Consider the following 17,108-nt stretch of genomic DNA (forward strand, 5'->3'; position numbering starts at 1 on the left):
ACTTTCAGGTACACCAATCAAACATAACTTTGGTCTTTTCACATATTCCCATATTTCTTGGAGACTTTGTTCGTTTCTTTTCACTCTTTTTTCTCTAATTTTGTCTTCTTGCTTTATTTAATTAATTTGATCTTCAATCACTAATATCCTTTCTTCCACTTGATCGAATTGGCTATTGAAGCTTGTGCATGCATCACAAAGTTCTTGTGCTGTGGTTTTCACCTCCATCAGGTCATTTAGGGTCTTCTCTACACTGTTTATTCTAGTTAGTCATTCATCTAACCTTTTATCAAGGTTTTTAGCTTCCTTGCCATGGGTTTGAACATCCTCCTTTAGCTAGGAGAAGTTTGTTATTACCAACCTTCTAAAGGCTACTTCTGTCAACTCAACTCGTCAAACTCATTCTCTGTCCAGTTTTGTCCATTGCTGTTAAGGAACTGCAATCCTTTGGAGGAGAAGAGATGCTCTGGTTTTTGGAATTTTCAGCTTTTCTGCTCTGGTTTCTCCCCATCTTTGTGGTTTATTCTACCTTTGGTCTTTGATGTTGGTGACCTACAGATGGGGTTTTGATGTGGATGTCCTTTTTGTTGATGTTCATGCTATTCTTATCTGTTTGTTAGTTTTCCTTCTAACAGTCAGGCCCCTCAGCAGCAGATCTGTTGGAGTTTGCTGGAGGTCCACTCCAGACCCTCAGCCTTCCCCAGCGGAGGCTGCAGAACAGCAAATGTTGCAGAACATCAAATATTGCTTCCTGCTCCTACCTCTGGAAGCTTCATCCCAGAGGGGCACCCACCTGTATGAGGTGTCTGTCAGCCCCTTTTGGGACATGTCTCCTAGACAGGCTACATGTGGGTCAGGGGCCCACTTGAGGAGGCAGTCTGTCTGTTCTCAGAGCTCGAATGCCATGCTGGGAGAAACACTGCTCTCTTCAGAGCTGTCAGACAGGGATGTTTAAGTCTGCAGACATCGTCAGCTGCCTTTTCTTCAGCTATGCCTTGCCCACAGAGGTGGATCCTTGAGAAGCAGTAGGCATTGCTGAGCTGCGGTGGGATCCGCACAGTTCAAGCTTCCTGGCCACTTTGTTTACTACTCAAGCCTCAGCAATGGCAGATGCCCCTCCTCCCACTAGGCTGCAGCCTCACAGGTTGATCTCAGACTGCTGCGCTAGCAGTGAGCAAGGCTCCGTGGGCATGGGACCCACCAAGCCAGGCACAGGAGGGAACCTACTGGTCTGTCAGTTGCTAAGACCATGGGGAAAAGCACAGTATTTGGGCGGGAGTGTACTGTTCCTCCAGGTACAGTCTGTCATGGCTTCCCTTGGCTAGAAAAGGGAAATTCCCCAAACTCTTGCGTTTCCTGGGTAAGGTGATGCCCACCCTGCTTCAGCTCACCCTCTGTGGGTTGCACCCACTGTCCAACCAGTCCCAGTGAGATAAACCAGGTACCTCAGTTGGAAATGCAGAAATCACCCATCTTCTGCACAGATCTCCCTGGGAGCCGCAGACAAGAGCTGTTCCTATTTGGCCATCTTGGAAGCGACCATCCTTTTTTTTTTTTTTTTTTTTTTTTTGAGATGGAGTCTCACTCTGTCACCAGGCTGAAGTGCAATGGTGTGATCTCATCTCACTGCCCATGCTGTACTCTTAAGAAGGAAGTTCCTGTTCACAACCCACACTGAAGGGTGGGGAGTGATGACCCTCCTCCTGAGAATGGAATATTTATATAAATTATTTTGAATTATTCTGCACAGGATAGTTTGCTATTCTGCTCTGTTCAGTTACTTGTTGATATCGTTTTCATATCAGTATGGACCCGTGGATGTTCATTGTATACTTTGGGTTATAATCCAGTGCTACATGGTTTGTTTTCTTGCTTTCATTGTTCCCTACTTGGCTATTCTGAGCCCTTCAGTTGACTCCTGTGTCTCTTGACGTATGCTGTGTGTGTGTGTGTGTGTGTGTGTGTGTGTGTGTGCGTGTGTTGAGCACTCCCTTGCTTTCTGGCAACAATGTGCACCTTGGATATTTCCTGCCCCAGTCCTAGCATCAGCCATTTATCCAAGGTGCCCTGCTGCCTTTTATGGAAGAATGGCCTTAGAAACCAAGATCTGCACACTAGGTTCACACGGCTGCTGGATGGCCAGTGCCCCTAGTCTCATCCTCTTCTCAGCTGACATGGAAGAGAATGCGTGTCTGCACTCTAATTCAATTACATGCGTGTATCTATAAACTCAGACGATTCTGCAGGCCTGTTAAAAGTAGAAATGTATGGAGCACTTGGGTGTCAGAACACAGGGAGCCTTGGTACCTGTGGTCAACTACAACACACTCATCTTTCACGTGTAGTGTTAATTGCTTCGCTTTTTATTTTTATCTTCTCCAGAATATAATATTGAATTGTTCATTCATCTTCCTACTTATTTTGTATTTCTATTTTCCACATTTACTCCCTAAGCCATTTAAAGTATGTTTTCTAAAGAAACAGCAGTGCCACCCACACCAGAAATAGAAACCTGAAAATGTGATCATTAGTAGCAGTGACAACAGTGTCCACGTGGTAAAGCACAGAGACTAAGCACATGCTTCTCGTTATTAACCCTTCAGCATGTCTGTTCCTTTTTGCATGTTCTTAAAGATCTAATTTTATGGTTTGGGAATCTCTAAAAACTCACAGATGCTAGAAACACCTTTAAGCTAAACTCGGTTTTCTTGAGAGGTTCTCTGTGGCCTGAGAAGTCAAAATTTTTAAAAAATATTTACTTGTCATGAAATATTCACCTAAAGTAGTAAAATAAGACATGTACTAGACTACTCATTTCTTAATGCCAGAAATCAAGTCTTATTAAAACTTCTATCTCTATTATTCAACCTAATACACCAGATACAGTCAACACTCATACCTCTTCATAGAACAAATTGGATAAATGATGAAGAATGGACAAATTAGCCCTGTGTCATTTTCACAAGTAATTGGAACTCAGTAGGTACCCATTACACTGATGACTGAATAAACATGCACTATAAAATATTTACATTAATATGCAAAATATCCTGTAGGGCTTACAGAAGGGATTAATATATTTAGCTATATAAGAAATATGTTAAATTGTTCTTATATGAAAATTTTTGTACGATTCTATTTGTGTTTGTATCAACTTAAGATTTAAATAAAATAGTATAAGAAATATCTACATATTTATGGAAATTTTCCTAGTACATTGCCATTACTTGGTTTTTCTTCCTCTTAGAGAATAAGGGCAAAGTTATATTAATGTTTATTTTCAAGCAAGAAATATGTTTTGGCTTCATGTGTATCATGAACCAAGAATAACTCTGTACTTATCACGATGACTCAGTCCAAAGAATGTTCTGATTTATTCAATTTTTCTCCCTAAATAAGTTAGAGTAGTTCATTCAGGAGCAATTAGAGTCTCACTTTTTAAATTGGATCTTAGGAGGGCATAAGACAATAAGAGAGAAGCATTTTTCTTCTGGTCTTACCTTCAGGAGACAGAAAGCTGTATGGCCTAGGAGAGGAAGGCATGGAGTCAGGGTCCTGGTCCCAGATCAGAGCGGCAACTTGCACATTGTGCTTAACCAAGAGGAATAAGCCTGACAGCTGAAAGGGGGACGCAGCAGCAGTCATGTTCCTGTCCAAGAAATTGATGTTACTGATTATCAATGGAGTTATTGATGTTCAATTTGTTTGTACAACACTTTCCCCAAGCATGCCCGGATTCTGAGAATCTCCAACCCAGGAATGGGAGAAGGGGTGTGTTAGGGACATAAGTGATTGGCTTCACTTCAAGCCCCTTTGTCCCTTATACCTCTCTACTACTCCAATAAATGCAATGAATTTTACAGTCCTTTTTCCTCTGGGTCTCTCCACCCCTCTCCATTCCTTCTGCTCTCATTTCTCCCTGGACTCCTGTTGAATCCCTCTGGGCTTTCCACACCCACTCTAACCTTTCCTGATGCCTTCTTCACACTTCATGCAGAATGATTTTTTAAAATTTTTATGCAAATCTAGTTGCATTATTTCTCTGCTCCAGACATTTCACTGGGTTCATGTCATGCTTAGAATGATGGTAAAAATCCTTAGCAGGTCTTGTAAGCTTCCAGCAGTCTGCTGCTTCTCCCTGATTCTCCAGTTGTTTCCAACCTGTCCTCCTTCCTGGATTTTCTTGGCATTCAAAGCTGGCCTTCTTTACATCCATCTAACAGAACATCTCTGTTTCTTCTTTGGAGATTTCAACATGCTCCATTCCTCCAAATCTATCCCCAACCCCAGGTTAACTAATATTCATAATACATTAAGGTGGTCTTCCTTGAGCACTCAATCAGGAGATGTCTCAGTGTTGTGCATCTTAATAACACTTGGAATGTTCCTCCATAGCCTGTTTCTGTTAACAGCTATTTATTGATGTGATTGCTTGTCTAATGCTTCTCATTCTCTTATTATAGAAGGACCCTGTATTTATCAGTCCTCACACTGCTATAAAGGAGACTGGATAATTTATAAAGAAATGAGGTTGAATTGATTCACGATTCTGCAGGCTACACAAAAAGCATGGCAGCCCATGTTTGGTTTCTGGGGAGGCCTCTGGAATCTTACAATCATGACTGAAGGCAAAGGGGCAGCCAACACTTTACATGGCTGGAGCAGGAGGGAGAGAGAGCAGGGAGTGCTACACACTTTTACACAACCAGATCCGATGAAAACTCACCCACCATCACAAGAACAGCACTGAGGAGAAGGTGCTAAACCATTTACGAAGCAACCACCCCCACGATCCAATCACCTCCTACCAGGCCCCACCCCAAATACTAAGAATTATATTTTGAGATGAGATTTGGGTGGGGACACAACTCCAAACCATATCAGACCTAAGGTCCTGACGCACCTCTGGTTCTCACACAGCATCCCAGTCTCCACCAGAGCAATGGGCATCTTGAAGACATTCAGTGACTATTTGTTGAATGACAGAAGGAAATGAATACTTTCCCAAGCTTAATTGTCCAGATGAAAGTGTTCTTTTCCATCAGATATTGTAGATGTGGAAGGAAGGATCAGAATGGACTATGATGAATTACGCAAGCCAGTGCGTCATTCACCCAGTAATAGTGTCCAAGAACAATAAGTATCCAAATATGACTTGAGGCACCCTCCTGGAGCCTGTGGGTTCTTCTGATGCAAAACGTGGTCTTTTCTTTCTGTTTTTAGGGGAAAATGCTTCATGATTCCAAGAACTTTCAATTGTATATTTGATAAAGTCTTCATCCTAGTTAAGTACTAATATTTAGGATTCATAATATTTGCCATTTATAGTTGCAATGACTGCTTTAGCAGGATTTACTGAAATGTCTTGCTAAGTACTTTTCTAAGAAATCTGGCTGCTATGCAACTCTTGGAAATATTGTCAAACTCACACTGTGCATCTACATAGACAGTTGGTATCCCCCAACTGTGTTTTCCAAGTAGGCTTTCTAAAAATCAGTTTATTATCACTGTTGTCATAAGGTGGTCAAGGAATTTTCAGTTGTTGTTACTCTTGCTTTTTAAACATTTTGATTCAAAACTAAATGAGTGTTTTGACTTCTAACATAATATACATGTCGCTGTTTGCATTACACACAGTCCTGCACTATTCAATTGCCAAAGCAGAAGCAAAATCATCCAAATATCCTTTGTATTTATTTATCAAGTGAGAATTCACTATTGTCACTAATTTATGTTCCATTTTTAGAATGGATAAGCTGGGGTTGGTGGTCCTTAGTGTTTCCTATCCTGCTTTCAATGCAAATCATCTAAAGAAATAACGCTTGAAAACCACAACTCCTGCTTATCTTTGAGAGGTATTGCTTTCAGAATTATTTAAGGTCTGGCCACCGAGTCATCACTAAATCAGCATAACAGATAAACTAATCACATAGACAACATCTGCAGAATTCAATAAGCATGTTGGTGCCTACATTGTCTGTTGCTGTGCAAAGAAGTAGCTAGGGATGAGATCTTGCTCTCTGGAGAAAAGAAAGTAAGAAGGGAAGAAAACAACACACCATTGAAATGCTGGATCTTATGTACCAAGGAATGTTTGCTATGGTTGGGTCTGGGGTGCTGGTGGGTTATTATGAAGCTTGGAGTTGGCCACAGAACAGCATTCAAGAGAGAAGACCACATACGTGTGTGTCTGCATTTGAATGGGAACTATTAAACTTGCCTGAATCCAAAAGAGGCAATATTCTGGAACATAGTTTAAAGCCAATTAATAACAGTAGCAGAAAACCACAATTGTGACTAGATGCTTGCTGAAAACCAGTTGTTCAGCAACCTCGGGCTGTATATGAAGAAAGAACACATGAACAATTATTTCAGAATTTCAAAACTGCCAGGGCTGGGAACATGGGCTCAGTGGAACTCAGGAGCAAGAGCTGCAGCCGTGAGGATAGACTGTCCTCGGCTTTGGTTCCCCTTGGCCCTGACCTTGATGGTGTGGGCATCTGGCACAACTGAGGCCTTCATTCCATTGTGAAGTACAAGCACCTGGCCAGGAACTGGAGATTCTGAAGGGAGGTAACAGGGAAGTTGGGCAGTTTGAGGTTGACCAGCAGAAAAGCAACAAAGTCTGTGGGCTCCAGAGAGCTGCTGCACCACTTCCACCCTCCACCTCTTCTGGAAGAGTTGCTCTCACCCACAGGAAAGGCAGCACTGGGAATTCCCTAGCTCAGCCAAGTGGACACATTACGTAGGCCCACACCAAGGAAGGGAAGACTGGAAACGCTCTCCATGTCTGCATGTCGTGGGGCTGCATGGCCCTTCCACCTGGGGACCCGGCCATGCCTCAGTCAGTGGGTCTAGATCTGTAAGCTGACCCAGACCCAGAAACGATGCAATAATGGGTGAGTTTTTGTGGGAGTGACAACCCCACTCTCCCATCATCCATCTTTCCCATCTGTTTTTTAGAGATTCGGTGCCCGTGCCCCCTCCCCGCCCACTGTCTCCATCTCTCTGTGCAGGGAAAGGCATCTGGGCTCCACTGTGACCTGCCCCTGCTCACCTGCCCAGCCTCCTGTGGCCAGGGTCCTGTCCTCCCCACTGCCACTAGCAAATCTCATCCCATAACAGTCTCTGCTATCGGCGGCCCTGCTTGACAGAGGAGGGCCACTGCTGGAAAGCTTAGAGACGGGTGCCCATTGCACCAGCACATCTCCTGGCTGTGAAGTGGCATCCCCTCCATCCTTCCACACGCACATCACTCAGTGGATCACGCAGCCACTTACACTATGATCACTGGAGCACACCCGCATCCCTCCACCACTGACCACAGAAACGGTGGTATTTCAATTTCACACAGCATGGAGCATCGCCTTTTCTGAACCTTGAGCTGCCATCCTAGCAGCAAATCTGCCTCCTGGGTTCTTGCCAGAGGGTTATGTTCTGTATCTCATGACTGCAGGGATGAGCATCTCTAAATAATCCTGAACCTCCCGACCTTTCGATCATGCGCTCCAAAAACCAGAGCCATTCACCTTCCCCATCTCAAGTTGGATATTCTGGCTGCATCGTGTGCCTTTGGGATGCTCCTGCACCTCCTTTTCCTTCTTTATCAGGCCCCCCATATTTCTGCTGGATATGTGACATTATCCTCATCAGCCTAGTGGCCAAGAGAAGTGAAGGCTGGACCTGAGGAAGATGCATGGCTCATTGTAGCGAGAGGTGCCACGGTGTCTCCAGGCAAGGTACAAGCATCGTTCCTTCTCGGGAAGGGCATCTCCTTTCTCCAGGCTTCAGGGGTTCCTAAGAGTCAGGGGGGGTTCACAATTTTCAGGGGCATCTCAGTCACCATACATGGGCATATTGGGCATACAAACCTGCACATACACACAAGTACACACATATATGTACACACACATCTCCACATACGTAGACACATATGTGAGTAGACATTTATTATTCTACATATTTGCAATTACTAAGTAATCTACATAATGTATGATCTTAAGCATAAACCTTATAAATTGTAGTTTATTTGATTCTCTGGGCAGTTCGTCTTCTTAATAGAGTAGATTTACATCAGAAAAGTATTCTGAATCAGAAAAGGTAAAAACTACTTTCTGGCTACGTTTCTGCCTTAGGAATCAAGGCAGAAGGTGAAGGGGAAACAGGCACGGCTGTCACACATCCTAAGTTTCCTACGGTCTCCCCAGTCATGCCTCCTTTACAGCCTGTGGAACTGTGAGTCAATTAAACCTCTTTCTTCATAAATCATCCAGTCTCAGGTATGTCTTTATAGCAGTGTGAGATCAGACTAATACAATCTCCAAGTAGTAATAAAAGCCTAGTTTTAAAAAATAGAGTGCAGGACACAGAAAAGACAGCCAGTGGGACCCAGAGGAGTGACATGAGCCAGACCCGGGCATGCCATGCACCACAGGTGCTCTCACTGAGAAAGGACTGGCAATTTGTGTTTGATCTCCTGGTATATAATGTTCAGTCTCTGGTGCACGCTGAAGGTAACTGCAGGTTGACAGGGCGTAGGGTTTCCTCATGAAGGTGGCTCATTCTCACCTAATGCTCTACTTGCCTGCAGTTAAAGGATCCATCTAAATATTTTCATGGATAGACATGACTTTAACAGTTGTGTCCAGTAATAAGGGTAGAGCCTTATTTTAAAGCTTATCTCATTTGAATGTGGACTTTAACAAGAATTCTGTTCAGAGGCCGAGTGAGGTCCCAGGAACCTGGTTTCCACTTGCCTGGTTTCCACTTCTAGTCCCAAGGATTTCAGATGCATTGTGAGTGAATGTTCTTCTCATCATTCCCACTAATACTTTTATAAACAACTCTTTAGGAAAAAAATCCAACTGTGAATTGGCACCCGGGTCACTGTTGACATTTATTGGGGGGACCAGCCCCCAATATTTCAATGTAGGTTATTTTCTATTTTCCCTAAGTGTCGGCCAGTCTGAGCAATAAAGAGAAAGAGTACAAAAGCGAGAAATTTTACAGCTGGGCCTCCGGGGGTGACATCACCTATTGGTAGGTTCCATGATGCCCTCTGAGCCACAAAACCAGCAAGTTTTTATTAGGGATTTCAAAAGGGGAGTGGGGTACAAACAGGGAGTAAGTTACAAAGATCACATGCTTCAAAGGGCAATAAAAGATCACAAGGGCAGAAGGGCAGAGCAAGATCATAAGGCCAGGGTGAAATTAGAATTACTGATGAGGTTGCATGTCCCGCTGGGTACATATTGTCTTGATAAGTATCTTAACAGGAAACAGGGTTTGAGAGCAGACAACCAGTCTGACTACAATTCACCAGGCTGGAATTTCCCAATCCTGGTAAGCCTAAGGGCACTGCAGGAAACGAGGGCGTATTTCATCCCTTATCTTCAACCACATATGACAGACACTTCCAGAGCGGTCGTTGATAGGCCTAGCCCTGGGAATGCATTACTTCCCCAGGGTTATTCTTTGCTGGGAAAAGAATTCAGCAATATTTCTCTTATTTGCTTTCTGCAAGAAGAAAAATATGACTCTGTTCTGCCCAGCTCTGCAGGCAGTCAGACCTTATGGTTATCTCCCTTGTTCCCTGAAAATCGCTGTTATCCTCTTCTTTTTCAATATGCCCAGATTTCATATCGTTCAAACACACATTTTACAAACAATTTGTACAGTTAAAGCAATCATCACAGGGTCCTGAGGCGACATACATCCTCAGCTTACGAAGATGATGGGATTAAGAGATTAAAGACAGGTGTAGGAAATTATAAGACTATTGATTGGGGAAGTGATAAATGTCCATGAAATCTTCAAAATTTATGTTCTTCTGCTGCGGCTTCAGCTGGTCCCTCCATTTGGTGTCCCTGACTTCCCACAACAGACATTGACTTATTCAGCAGCTGCTGCATGCCCCTCTCCAGGAATCTTCATAACCACCCAGAAAAGGTCATTTTGCTACAGCAGCCACAAAGAAGTTATTTCGGCAGATAGTGAGGGTAAAGGAGTCCTTGGCAAGGCTTACCTTTTAACAAAGAGCAACCCCAAATAATTTCTTTTGTAACAAAGAGCAGCCTGCAAGATGGAGCTGCAGACATAGATAAGCAAGGCGGAGGTTTGCACACGGTGAATGCCGGCAGCTGTGCCAACAGGGAAAGCCTGTGGGGGACCAGTTGTGTTCAACATGGAGGCCCCATCTTCCCTTTTCTTTGTCACTAAGTGTACAGCAAAAACAGCAGACAACGTGGCCCCGGCTGAGTAGAGAACCCATCTGCGTAATAAAAGACTGGGGGTGTGTGACCAGCCTCTTCGCAGGCTATGCAGACGGCACACCCAGTCCTGACCAGTTCTTCTGGGGCTGTGCAAATGGCACCCCTGGTCAGACCAATCTTTCATGCCCTCTGTAAATCACAGGGCTGCCTCCTCCAGCTCGTCTATAAAACCTCCTGCTCTTTTCCACAGACTGGAAGACCCGCTGGGGACTCCTCCGTCTGTAGGAGAGAGCACCTTTCTCTTTCTTTCATCTATTAAACCTCTGCTCTTAACCTCACTCCTTAGCGTGGGTGTCCCTGATTTCCTTGTTGGAGCCAACGAACCTCGGGTATTACCCCAGATGAAGGACGTGGCTTCAATGTTCTGTCCATCCCACAGAGCTTAATTCTTAGAACTGGATGTAGTGAGTGGGAGGTAAGAGTGAATACTCCAAAGTAAATATGATGTTGGTTTCCAGTAGTCTGCAACGTGCCTGCCTTAGCAGGCGCTACCTGGGGAAGTGGCTGAAGCACACAGGTAGAACTCAGTTGAACTGTGGACTGCAGTGGAGCTGGGGGTCCTGAGACAGCCAGGTCCTGCCCTCTACACCTGGGGATCTCTCAGACCCCAATCTCAGATTGCCACGTGGGCACCCACTTGTTTACCCATCCAGCACACACTGTGCTCCAGGGTGTTGCAGGCACAAAGCAGCCAAAGATCGTGAACCCCAGCAGTCCTGGGCTCTGAAGGGGATCATCCTTTCATTCATAAGGGGCTTGGCATGGAGAGGCTAATGCAGGCATTGATGGAATCTGACTTGTGACAATTGCAAAGAATAGAACAGGCCCAAGTGAACTGTCTCATGGACAGATCTGAGCTCCAGCTCCAGTCTCTAGCTGTTTCAGTCCTCCTGTGCCATCAAAGCCATTTATCAAGCACCCTCTGTGTACACACTGAGGTGAACACAGCACAAAATTCAAAGCATTATGCTCCCCAAATCCTAGAAGCATGATCTTTCTGAAAGGAAGGAGGATTATAACTTATGAAAATTACAACTAATATTATTTTTTATTTTGTTTGGATTTTCATTGTATTTTATAAAGAGATATTAGAAAATACAACCAATTGGTCCAGACAGTTTTAATACAGTATTGTAACTACACAGGTAGTTAAGCTCTATAAACACGTGCTATCCATTTACAATAAATGGAACATAATTTTTAGGAACTGGGCAAAGCAGAACATGTTCAAGGTGTGTTTCTGCATGTGTACTTGTGTGCATGTGTGTGCCTCTGTGTTGAATAATATGCACTGTGTGTATGTGTGTGTGTCTGTGTCGAATGAATGGCTTTTACTCAAATAGCTTACGTGTTCAAACACCATGGACCACTTTTTCCATACTCAAAATAGCATATTTTATTATGTTAAAATATGTGGATCCATTGTGGAGGCTAATACCTAGAATCCCAGCACTTTGGAGGGCGAGGCAGAAGGATCACTTTAGGCCAGGAGTTCAACACCAGCCAGGGCAACATAGTAAGACCCCATTTTTACAAAAAATAGAAAAAATTTGCAGTGTGTGGTGGCACACGCTTGTAGCCCTAGCTACTGGTGAAGCTGAGGTAGGAGGATCACTTGAGCCCAAGAGGTCATCACTGCAGAGAGCTATGATCATGCCACTGCACTCCAGCCTGGGCACAGAGTGAGACCTGTCTCTAAAAAGATAAAAATAAAAAATAAAAATAAATATGTGAGGAAAAGTATAGAAGATGAAATTCTTTTTCCTAGAAAAAAAGCGGCAGGATGAATTTCTCTGAAGTTCTTTTTTGTTCCAGTCTCAACTCAGGCTTAAATCAAAACAAAAAGATAAAAAGCGTCTTTCCCTTCACACTTAAAGAAAGGTCTCTACAGCAGCTTTTATCAATAATGAAATGATAAATCAAAAGTGATTTTGTTTTCTCCAAAACTCAAATGATTAAATATTAAATTACTTTGAAGAGTATCTGAATGCTGATACTCATAGAATTTTACTAAGTGGTTTGTCTACATCTTATTTCAGATGGGTATCTAGGAAAAGTTTCCAACAAAGGCAGCAGTCACTAGCAAGTGATAACTGATACGGCAATTACCGAGACTATAACAAACTCTTTTAGTGTATTTGCTTCATAAGCAGAGTGTGGGTAAGAAAACACAGAAAGGTTCAGGATGAATTATCTGGGGGGATGATTGTCCCTCTGAAAACTCACTTAAATTCCATCCCAACAGAACTTGGTGTTCTCTGGCCCTCGGTTACCTTCTGTGCTTTTCCCGACGCACACTAGTTTTCAGCCAGGGTCAACATTTCATGACACATTTGTTCATGGTCTGTCTTTGTTATGACAGAGCCAGTAGAGAAACAATGAAGTGCTTCCTGAGTAGTGTCTAAGTGAAGATTTAAGTCACTCATCTGGCACAAAAATTTTGTAAGTTGGGCAAATCATAGCTAAGAACTTGGTATACCATGTGGTTGCTGTAGACATAACCCCTCTCTTTGTTATAGGGGATTGGAGTTGGGATGCACCCTGTACCCAGAAGATGGATCTCCCCTTTGCTGAGGGAATGAATCCTCGCTGGTTCATTGTAAGCTCAAAATGCTCAATAATCACAGAGAAATGCCAGCCACCTCACAGAGGGCTGGCCAGGAGAGGAATGTCAGAGCCCGAGGCTGGCAGAAGAGTGTTCCAAGCATGAGGGGATGGGCATCTGCAAATGGAAAGTCAGAGCTCAAGCAAGGAAGTCAGGCATCCAAGTAGGGTGTGGGCCTGTGCTGGTGCAGTGACAGCATTGGGGGCTGGCTGAATGCAAGAGGATTGAGCATATTAGTAAATATCTTGTGTTAAAAAGAGCGAGTTTCTCAGTGTTGGAAAAGGGAACTGCAAATATGGAAGAGACCAGAAAACGTACTGTGGCATCGAGTGGAAATTGAAGTCATTGGTGTGAATTTATTAACTTCAATATAGATAAGCAGACTAGATGATTAGATAGATAGAATGGATGGATAGGTAAGTAGGTAGAGAGATTAGATATAGAGAGATGGATGGATGGATGGATTGATAGAGATAGATGGATGATAGATAGATAGATAGATAGATAGATAGATAGATAGATAGATAGATAGAGATAGATGATAGATAGATAGACATGTGTATGTATGTACATATTACACTCATATGTATATTCCCTAGTTCTGTCTACTGAAAGTGAAACCCCAATAGCCTTAAACTCACCAAATAAATCATGGCTTCTGACTTATGTTCTCCACGACAATAAACCAAACTTCCTTGCGGAAATGGCTAATTTTGAGATTGTAAAAGAAAGTGCAAGATGTGTGGGATGAGCCTAGAACATCTTGTGCCAGAAGGCAGAAAAGTGCTCGAAGAATGATGGAAACATGTCACAGGGACACAGAAGCCAACTGGAAGGGCTCCCAGTGGCCAAATAGAAGACAAATTGAGCCTCAGAATGAAAAACGACAGTGGGGAATTTTGATCTATTAAATAAAATAGAAAACTCTGAGTTCATTTTCATGTAAATAAAATGATTAAAAATTGATGAGAAATGGGACATTTAAACAGGTTATAATTATATATAAATACTTATTAATTACAAAAGTTAAAGAAAGGAATTTTAGCCTGAACACTGGAAGATACCACCTTGGCTAAGTGATCAAGGTGAACGTTATGAGTAATGGACCAATGTCAAAATCATGTTCCTCCTGATAGGATAGAGAGAATAGAACATCACTTCTGAGATATTCCTATCAAGGATGTACACCGTGAGTCCAGCTACAAGTAAATACTAAAGAAACCCATGTTGCGGGACTTTCTGCAAAATCACTCTTCTCTAACTTCACGAAGGTCAAGGAAAAGCTGAGGAGCTACTCCGGACTACAGGAAACTAAAGAGACACCACAGCTAAATCAACCTTGTGACTCTGAACAGCATCCTTTGCCATCATGAGACAGAGGATCCAACCTGAACAGGGCCCGAGGCTCAAAAGGTGGTGATGCACCCACACTAATTTCTTGATTCTAACAGTTACATGTGGGCCTGTTCTTGTTTTAAGGAAATGCAAACTGATGTATCTGGGGAGGACAGCGTATCGATTGTGTTGCCAACTTACTCTCAAGTGATTTGAGGAAAAGTTGTTCAGATTATATGTATAATTTTTCTATATATTTAGCATTGTTCTCAAAGTGCAAAAATAATTTATATTACTGAAAAAGATGAGAACTACCAAAAAAATCTTCCAGTCATAAAATTCTGTGAGTCAACAGATCCTCAGAAAAGAAATTTCTAAAAGACACACTTCAGGAGAAAATAAAAACTATTTTCCAGGAATGCTCTGAGTTGCAAGAAGGAAATGTTAAAAAAAAAAAAAAAAAAAAAAAATTTCACTGGTAAGCATGTGACTAAATCTATACTCACACAGACTGTATAAAACGGTACAGAATGCATTTCATTTGGTGGTTAGAATAAAAGAAATTACAGCTAAAATTCTGGACAAAATTAACATATTAAGTAGAAGGAATGCAATTGGATTTAAGTTGCCTAAAGCCCTTGTAATGCACAAGAGAGGCTAGCCATATTAAATTTGCATCTCGTTAAGTATGTATGTTAAATTTTTTATAACTAACAGAAGTAGGAAAACCACCAGTGGGTCTTTTCCATTAACCTGGTGTTTATTAAACTGCTGCTCATAAATGAAATCCAAGAGTTCCATGAATATCTTAGTAATACAGATGGAATATATGTATGATTATATTTACATTTTTGAGTAAGAGTGTCCATTAATCATAAAAATTTTGACGAGGTGGGTGACAGCTGCCATAACTATGAATCATTAAACTAGACTAAATTCTATAAGAAAAGGGTCATTGTCAATTTTATTCTGCCTCTCATACTGTTACCTATTCTTGAAAGCCTGATAGAACAAATGCATTCAAGGTATTAGGCATCTGTGATAATATTTACACATTTTTACTTGTTAAATTTGTTAGCCCATCTCTGATGATGAGGAAGTGACACGAGAGATTTTCACACAGTAGACAGAATGGAGAATGTCCTTGTCACACAGCCCCTTGTCAGTCTGGGAGCAAGATCAAAGTCTGTCTAAGCAATACCTTTGCCTCTTTGGAACTTATCCCACCACTTCGATGGCTAACCTTGGACTCTTCCTATAGAAACTGTGTACCCCTGGTCTTTAGCTCCTTTCCTTAAGCCATTTTCATGGCATCTTGTTTGGATATTTGTGGCTGATTTTGTTCTATCCTTGTTTCTTTCTTTCTGCCACCTTTTTCTTACTGTTTTCCAGGAAGCCATGCTGTGTCTCCATAACTTTGCCACCAGCAGCATTGGCGCACTCGAGTTCTAACTGAGTTTCTGGGTCTGTCCCCATCCAAGCACTCACAGGCACGGCCCATTAGCTTGCTGAAAGTGCCTACTGTTTGGTCCTAGATTAGCTTCAATTGCCGTCTCTTACATGATATAACATGCAGATTACATTTGTTTTATAATGAATAAAGGTCCCCTGTAATCACTGTATGAAAAAAAAAACAAATAATTTGTCACAGAGTATTGTCCCTTTTATAATTTGCCACTGAAAGGAATATTCAGAAACGTGAGGTATCCTAGCATTCAAGTGGGCTTAGTATTTTGACAACCCAGTGAGGGAAATGAAACACTGGCAGCTCTTAGTCACTCCATGATCCTTCAGCAGAAAAACATGAAATTGTCAAGAAGCCCATTCCTCTTTCCCGTTTCTTTCTTACTGTATAAATGTAAAGGATGAAATGACGGATTCTACCTTCTCTGAAGTGTGTCCTTGTATCTCTCCTAAAACTGAATAGTCTAGGAACCATGAATACAAAACAGTATGAATTGACCTATGATGCATACTTCAGTTATCATGAGATCTCATCTGGCATTATTGTTGTTAGTATTACGAATTCATCCTATCCTTGTGTCCCCTTTTCTTTTTCTACTTATTTACTATCTGCACTTTTTTCCCCTTAGGTACCCAATCAAAAACTACATAAAACAGAGAAAATAAAAGCTCATTAGTTTTCGTTGTTCCCACTGGTAGTATATCGAAATCTCAGTGCCATGTTCACTGACAGCCATAACAAGGCCTGATGCAAAGATCACCATTTACACATGCCTTTCATATGATTTCCCATTTTCTTAGGTCTACTGATTCACTATGTTGTTTTGCAACACTCATCTCCTGCAGTTATTCTCATTTGATCTCATTCTCTGTTTTCTAAATTAATGTAACCTAAAAATCAAATAAATCGAATAGATAAATGGCTCAGTAAAATATTTTTTGTTAATGTCCTAAGAGTTTTTTGTTTGTTCTTTCACATCTGGTATTGGTAGTGATTATCCTCTATTCCCCAGTTAAATTCATGGAACATGTTTTTCAGAAACTAATTCAAAATGTATATTTGACTGGATGAATTCTCATTACTTTTCCCACATGGGTGTTTGCTGACATCATAGCAGTCCGTACTGTATGTTTGAACAGCCTGTTTGTACATGGGCACACTTCCTGTGGTGACGGACTCACTACCTCTTGCGCTGCGAGGCCCTCTGAGAGTAAGGGAGGTCTCAAGACAAAGACTTGAGTCGTGCAATTGCAAACATTACAAACATCTTTCATGCAATAAAACTGTAAGAAATAAGAAAGAAAAACACAAGGAACCTGAATAAATATGAGAAATATGAGTGAATTTGAGCATCTTTTCATATGAAACTAGAGAAATGAATATCAAAACAGCAGAGGCTTATTTTTCACACCTCAGATTGTGAAAATTAAAA

The 17,108-nt window shown here is 42.0% G+C and overlaps 1 long non-coding RNA gene across 3 annotated transcripts in view; it reads right to left on the reverse strand.

Moving 5' to 3' along the window:
• Positions 1-17,108, reverse strand: part of LOC105489289 (uncharacterized) — a 169,460-nt gene that overhangs the window by 19,919 nt on the left and 132,433 nt on the right. For all 3 annotated transcript variants that reach the window (XR_011617151.1, XR_011617152.1, XR_011617150.1), the window contains one exon: positions 3,501-3,649. This is a non-coding gene — a long non-coding RNA (uncharacterized lncRNA). The remainder of the gene's footprint in view (positions 1-3,500; positions 3,650-17,108) is intronic.

This window comes from Macaca nemestrina, chromosome 19 (genome assembly GCF_043159975.1).
Source record: "Macaca nemestrina isolate mMacNem1 chromosome 19, mMacNem.hap1, whole genome shotgun sequence".
In the NCBI taxonomy this organism is placed as follows: Eukaryota; Metazoa; Chordata; class Mammalia; order Primates; family Cercopithecidae; genus Macaca; species Macaca nemestrina.